Below are 7,998 nucleotides of genomic sequence, written 5' to 3' on the forward strand. Positions count from 1 at the left end.
AAAAAATGTAAGCATGATATTCAACCAGTCAATCCGGTCACAGACTGATGGTGCCTTCTTGTGGGTGTGGCCTTCTCATAAGGATCCCTGGGGATCTCCCCTTCTCTCTTTCACCCTCCTTTTGGCTGATCCTGGTTGCTGCCAGAGCCCGGGACCCACATGAGGCCTGTGATCCCCCTGCATTCTGCATAACTGCATGTGGCTGTCCTGGTCTAGAGGGACTTAATGGACTAATACTAGACTTTAGGACTGGAGTTGCACTGGCTGGGATGTTTTCTTGGCATATAATGACTTCTTGATAGAAACTCTTTCTTACACATATATGAGAGTTACAAGAATTGTTTCTCTAGTCAGCCTGGCCTGAAACAACTTCCTAAATTTACATGTTAGAAGCTCAGACTTCTTTAAAAATATGCGTTAAATCCTTACCTGGCAAGGGGCATACCATGATCATGAAGGTGATTTTCCAAGGGAGAAGCTTATCCACCGCACTCTGAATATGCTGACGCCTGTGACCTCCCTGAAGGTGGAAAACTCAAAGACCTAATTAGTGGTTGTAGGAAAGTGCATTCAAGCTCTCTCCTGGAAGCAGAAGCAGAAGCAGCAGCAGCAGCAGCAGCAGCAGAAGAAGAAGAAGAAGAAGAAGAAGAAGAAGAAGAAGAAGAAGAAATCTGAGTTAAATAGATAAAGGCAAATTGTGATTTTGAAAGTTTATCAAATGTTGCTGCTAGGAAATTCAACCATTTTGATTGCTCATGTTGCTTTTTAAGAGTACTAAACTATTTTTAAGACATCTGGGAAAAATTATATTGAAAAACTCAAGTTCTTCCAAACTTTCATGAGGTATATATCTTATCTTTTTAGGAAATTAAATTTACGGATTAGACCAGAGTTGCTCAAATTTAGCAATAAAATGGAGTCATCAGTGGAGAGCCACTTTAAAAAACAAACAAACAAAAAAACACTTCATGGCACCTGCATCCTGCCATGAGGGATTCTGATTAGTTTCTCTGGAGCGCATCCTGGGCATGACTCCGTGTCTAGAGGTTTGTCAAAGCTCCTCAGAAAATTCTAATGTGCAGTCACTGTGAAGAATCATTTAATTAGATTCATGACTTTTAAAGTAATTCTGAAAACATTAAATATTGTATTTGTGTATTTGAAACACAGACAAAAGAAAATCTTATATGCATACCCCCAAGAGCTAACCACCTACAATATTTTGTTTTATTACACACATATGCAGATACACCAAATGCATATATTCCTGTTGAGATATTAAACAAGAAAAAGGAAAGTATAAAAAGCAAACAAGCAGAAACATCAAAGAGCTAGCTGATCACATATTATCAAAGAATAAGCTTAGTTGATTACCTGTTAGGTGCTATTAATCAATTCATCTCAGTGAAAATATGTGCCCAAGTAGTACTGCCACATAGGACTTCCTTTGAATCCTTTTCTCCCACAGAGCTGATGGGGTTGTTTGAAACTTTAAGCCACCAAACTTCTCCTTAGCAGCCAAGTGCTTCACCATTGTACTACTAGGGCTTCTTAGTTGGTTACTGAAAATCATTGCCATTGAGGTGATTTTGAATGACAGCAAGCCTATAGGACAGAGTAGAGATCCCTCACTAGGTTGCCATGTCTGTAAATCTTTAAAGAAGCAAACAGCCACCTATTTCTTCCACCAAACAGATGGTAGGCTCAACTGGCTACCCAGCACTTAAACCCGTGCCATGAGAGAGCCTTTGATTGGTATCTAGACAATGAAAATAAAATAAGTAATAGCTGCTGATAAGAGGACAAATATGTCTCAGAAGGAGTAAAGCCAACATGCTCCTTAAAAGGAGACATGGAGCGATTTCATCTCATGTACTTTGGACATTCTAGTAAAATGAACCAGATTCTGAAGAAAGATATCATGCTCGGTAAAGCATCAGTTAAAAAAATAAAGAGAGTCTCAGTGATGGACACAGTGACTCCACCAGTGGATCAAACAGAAATGATGATGAGGATAGCACTGGAGGGGGAAGTGCTTCATTCTGTTGTACATTCAACTGCTAATTTATGGATCAAGCCAAATTGCACCTGGCACCTAACAGGGACTGTAGTCACACCAGCTCGTCTGATGACCTCAAGAGCTCTTGGCTGCATTACTTTCCAAGTATTATTATGTATCCCCATTTATTAAAAGGGTGCAAAGACTCAGAGAGGTTGAAGCACTTGCATGCATTAGAGTTACGTAATCAATGTTGTCATTCAGCTCAGCCAGTGAAGGTTCTTTCTCATTCCACCTCCTTTTGTCAGGTCTGTCGGAGAGAAGAGGCCCTTGAAGAGCTAACCAGGTGCAGGTTGTCATGGATCACATAAAGGACCGTACAAATCATTTAACTCAGCTTAGTGCCAGTTAGACTCAGGAGAAAGAATGCATGGGAAACAGATTCTCAAGACACCAATGCATAAAAGCCAACGTCTGATTTAAATACGGTTGCATAGGCCAGGGCTTTGTGTTGGGTTTTCCTTCCCTGTAATGAATTGTAACAGGTGGTCCAATTATTGTCAAATTTTGGTTTAGCCAACTCAACGTTCAGCAGATCCTGACCTTAATTATCAGAAAGTTGGACGCGCACACCTCCGGGGCAGGTCAAAGACTGGCCTGAAGTCGTGCCTGCCCATGTGGCATGTCACCATATTTCCTCTTGGGGACAGTGCTGGGCCACAAATCCCAGTGCTTTGATTACCCTTTCTGCTGCTTCATGCCTGTGTGTCACACACTTTTCTCCTCCGTTACGCTAACTCATTGTTTCGGCCATGGGTTACTTCACCTTTGTCCAGCCTTGGTTAGATTTCTGGGAGTTGCTCTTCCTGCTTTGTCTAATGGGACATCCTGTTCCTTGATTTCGTGTTGCTCAAATTGTGCTGCAAGCCACATCCGCACCACCGTCCCTGGAAGCGCCTGTAAGAAATGGCACGTGCTCTTCTCTCCACCAGAAATACTGAATCAGAGTCCCTGATTTAGGAGCCTAAGAACTTACATTTTTAAGGAGCTCATCCAGGTAGTACTCCTGCGGATCACAAAGTGACTTCTGCGGGTGACGCATTTTTCCTAACATGCGTAGGCCATTCGAGTTTCACTTGGGTTCAAGTTCATTGGAATTTCCATATGCTCCAGCTACTTTAAACTGACAACGATTTCCTCAGTACAACGGAGACTTTTCAGCTTGAGTTAAAAATGATGAAGAATGATAAAACTTGGCAAATAAAGTTTGAGCAACGGACAAAGGAATCCACATTTTTCAAGTAAATTAAGCAGCTCACTTAACAACAAAATCAAAGGAGATATTGTAATATGTTACCATGTGTTGAAAACAAAAGTCAAAAGAAAAGAGAAATAGAAAGAAGACTTGAGCTGTGTCTATAACGGTAAAAATAAGAGATAAAACATCATCTAGTACTTTCAGTGGGTTTAATATTTGGTTTATTTCAGAGCGTGACTGACTTGACTATCTCTGATGTTTAATATAGCTGCAAAGACTCAAAGAACCCCGAGGTGACCACCTTTGAGGCTTCAAAAAGACAAGAGTAGGACTGCATTTATTTAAGATAAGGGACACTAGAAGGGACAAGTGGGGAGAAAGAGACACTCTCTTTATGGTTTGCCTAGGGCTGTCTCGGTGGCCCGAAATGACAAAATGAGCAAGAGTGGTATGTGTGACAGACTAATTTACTTAGTCCCTAAATTCTATAGAGGATGAGAGTGGGGATAGGAAGATGGCCATCCTGAGGATCTGGGCATATCCAGAGATATTTATTGTCTTGGTCCAGAAAGAATTGAGGTTTTCATTAGCTGTAGCCTGAAATTGCCTAAACGTAGATGTCTGCACACTGCATCTTTACATTTCCCTGAAGCGCAGTGCAGAAGGACATGGCTTCACATCACAGCGAAGCTGCCCTCACTCACTGGAAACCTCTCCAGAATGAACGGGTTGTGAGAGCTGCTCATAAGGCAACGTGTTTCTGTGTCTTTCCAGGGGCCTTTAGCAATGGATCCGGAGAGGAATTCTGTCAAGAGGAACACACCGTTGTTTATATGTGTCTCTTTACTTCTGTCTGCCTCCTCTCCATGTGGCTGATGCAGGGAATGCCCAGGGATCTCTCCGTCTCCAGCATTACTTTATTCTCAACTCCCCAGGTTGATGTGAGAATTCTCACTGCGCAGAGTTCCGCTGACAAGTCAACATTATGGGTGTGACTCTACCAAGTGTTATGGACTAGTTATTTTACTGCAAAATAGCAGACAACACATGCCTAAATTAATATAAAAGAAGCAATTTTCTTAATGCTCTGTTTTTCCTCTTAACTTAAATTACAGTGAATTTAACACAAAACCGAAAAGCTCATTTCAGACCTGGAGTCACGCTATTTCAGGTACCCCGGGGGCCCCTGTTGTTGAGATTGGTGAGATGTATTAAAGCTGGATAAGCTCTAGTGAGAACTACATCAAGATAGCTAAGATTCTTTAAAAATAAAAACTCATGGGAGAAAAAAAACTTGAGTGACTCTCTGTATTTTGCTTTGTGCATCAGTTTTTCCATCTTGTTTGCCCCGTAAGTTACTTGAATCTTAGAGTGGCTTTAGCTCATTTTTAAAGGGATTTAAAAAATATTTCTACCTCAGTTTCCTAGATAAAACCAGAAAAGAATGGGGAATGAGAAAATGTTTATAATGAGGGTGGGACAGTTAACTCTAGAACCAACTCTTTCCCTGTCCAATCTTCATCAAATACAATTGCATCTTTAAGAGTAGTCAGGTTTCCTTTCCTAAGACGGACACATCACCCACCAGCTTGGCAAGTTTAATGCTACTTAGCTATGACCTCCACTGCCTCTCAAGTTGACCAGGAATCCCAGATGGACTTGAATGCCCATATTTTGGAATGAGAAGAAATTGTGATGTGTTATGCACTGTTTCTACATTGCCATTATTACTATTGCATGAAACCCTCATTCGAAATTTAAGATAAACTCCATCTTGGTTGGGCTATTTTGGATCTCAGCGTTGTCAATTATTTTGATTCGGGGACATGGTAGGCATATATTAGGAGTCGCTGTCCCAGACCTCAGAGACAGGGGTCTGGATACAGGAATTGGTTGTGTTCTCATTAACATAAACATTGCTCTTGTCAGTATACCAGGTGACACAGGACCACCTCAGTCAGATGTCTTTTCATCTTCCCTGGCCTGTGTCAGTAGCCCCAGGTGAACAGCTCTGAGTTTGCCCCCAAATTTCAAGACTCATCTGTAACTAAAGAATGTTATTAAAAGCCTAATGGTAGCATGGTGCTTCCAGATGACATAAAGCAGTGAGTACTTCCATTTAGTGTTACAAATATAAGTCCAAAGGAAGTTAAACGTTAATGTATGTTGGCAATGAATGTTGGCTTAATTTGAAACTATCATTTTTGACAATTTCATGTTAGTTTGGGTTTTTTCATTTGTACCCCTTTTAGGAAAAAATATTCAAAAAAAGCATATCTTATTTCCACCTGTTCAAAAGCCTCCTTTTCCATGAGAAATGGGTGGTGCCTGGTTACTATTAACTGAATGTATTGATGAAGGATCCTATAAAAAGATATTGATCAAAAGGAGGAAACATATAGAGAGAACTTGAAATTCTGATGAAAGCCACACTTCCTGAATGCATTGAGATGGAAGAAACTCCCAAATCCATGGCATGGAAATATCTTTTAAAGCTTGGACTTAAACTATGTCATAAATCATCTTTAAACTAAACAATAGATTAGCTCAGATTACAAAAAAATGTTCTCCTTGAGCACTGTGCTCCTCTATACAATTGTCTAAATGGGATCCGATTGACAATAGCAACAGTAAAGCATATGTGGGAACTTGAAGCGCCAGAGTCTAAGACAATGGCTGTGAAATAATCTGGGTAAAGATAGCAACAACTATGATACAATATGAAGTCAGTAGCACTGCCATTAATCCAGCCATATGTGTTGTTTTAAAAAGCTACTTGTGATGAGTAAATCATGGATAAATAAAATTCTATCATGCAATCTCCAGTGTTCTTCTGATCAGTAAGGCCATGTTTTTGGTTCCCTAATAATGATCCTTTTTCTTTGATTCCAGCTTTTGCTTTCCAATCATTAGCAATGATCCATGAATCCTGATGGTATTTTGGATCAATTTCTGACTACAGAAATTTGGTAAAAGTTTCTAATTTCTTCAACTTTGGATTAGCAGTTAATGCGTCCAGTTGAATATTGCTTGTATTAACTGGCTTTCCTTGTAAGTGTATGGGCATCAGTCGATAACTGACCATATTGTACTTCTGCACAGATTTTGAAAATGTTCCTTCTGATAGTGAATATGGCACCATTTCTCCTTAGCTTGTCATACTTGGCATAGTTGATCATATGAATATCTGGTTTAAAATGGTCAATACTAGTTCATTACAGCGCATTAATGCTTAGGAGATCAATATTTATGCATTCTATTTCATTTTTGATGCTTCCACTCTTTCTAAATCCATACTTCATATGTTGGACATATAAATGAATAATAGATAACTTTGACTGTTCCTTCTTGTTTTGAGTCAAACCACACCAAAAAATTATAAAAGAAGTCCTGACAGTCTTAGCTCTGTCACATCATTACAATTACCTCTGCTTGGAGGAGGTCTTCTAGTGGTACAGTGGTTAAAAACTAGTTGTTAAATGAAAACTAAGCAGTCAAATCCATCAGGAAAAGAGATGTGGCCATGCTATATCCCCCGTAAAGGTTTACTGCCTTTGCACCAGTTTGAGCCAGTTCTACTCTGCTCTATAGAGTTGCTTCGAGTCAACATTGGCTCGATGAAAATGAATTTGGTTTTCTACTTTGAGGAAGCATTTCTTTTTGTTCTATTTTAAGTGCCTTCCAAATTCAGGGGCTCATCTTCTGGCTCCATATCAGACAATGTTTGCTACTACTCCTAAGGTTTTCACTCTTTTCCTTTTTAAGAGTGCATTGATCGATCCATATGTGGATCTACTACATATATTGCCTGTTTTTCCGCGGAAACCTGTCAATTGTGGGCAACCTATTGGCATTAGAAACACTGGTGGCATAGCTTCCAGAATCAAGGCCACACCTAAGCTACCACAGTAAGGCAGGCACACAGGCAGATGAGTGGGATATCATTAGTCAGAGGCCAGTGGTCAACAGTGGAACAGATCATCAATTGCTCCTATGAAAGTTCAAGGTAAAGCCAAAGAAAACTGAAACAAATCCATACGAGCCAAAGTATGACCTGAGTATATATCCCAACTTAATTGAAAGATCATTTCAAAAATAGATCTGACTCACTGAACAACAAAAACTGGAGAACAGAAAAGTTGTTGAATGACCTCACAATGACACCATAGATGAAGATAGCAAAGGTTATAGAAAAGACAGGAAATACAGAAAAGTTCAAATTGGATGAAAAGGAGACCCTGCAACTCGCTTCTGAAAGTAGAGTTTCTAAAGTCACTGGAAGAAAGGATCACTTGACAGGTCAAAGGACAGCTGGAGAAGACAGAGGAGCAGATTATGATGAAATGTGCAAACATCTGGCATTAGAAAGCCAAAATAGAAGAACGTGCTTAGCATGTCTTGGGCTTAAAGAACTGGGAAAAAAAACAGAGTCTTGAGTTGCAATTGAAAGAGTCTATGGGAAATTTATTAAACAATGCAGAAAGCATTGAAATCAGAAAGAAAGAGTACACAGAATCCCCATAGCAAAGATAAACGGTTAACATTCAAGCACTTAAGATGTAGTGTATGATCAAGAATATATGGTACTGAAGGAAGATGTCCGCATTGCAATGAAGACAGCTGAAAACCAGGCTCTCTAGACCAAGACCAACTGACTGGGAGAGATTCCTCTTTTTGTCTATTCCAAATAAAGGTGATCAAAGAAAATGCAGAAATTATGAAACTATATCATTAATATCAC

The 7,998-nt window shown here is 39.7% G+C and overlaps 1 non-coding gene across 1 annotated transcript; it reads left to right on the forward strand.

Moving 5' to 3' along the window:
* Positions 1–421: 421 nt before the first annotated feature.
* LOC142441804 (U1 spliceosomal RNA) lies at positions 422–585 on the forward strand. The gene has a single exon (XR_012783135.1). It is a non-coding gene; the product is annotated as a U1 spliceosomal RNA (small nuclear RNA).
* The last annotated feature ends 7,413 nt before the right edge of the window (positions 586–7,998 follow it).

The sequence above is a fragment of the Tenrec ecaudatus genome, chromosome 2 (genome assembly GCF_050624435.1).
Source record: "Tenrec ecaudatus isolate mTenEca1 chromosome 2, mTenEca1.hap1, whole genome shotgun sequence".
NCBI classification, from domain to species: domain Eukaryota; kingdom Metazoa; phylum Chordata; class Mammalia; order Afrosoricida; family Tenrecidae; genus Tenrec; species Tenrec ecaudatus.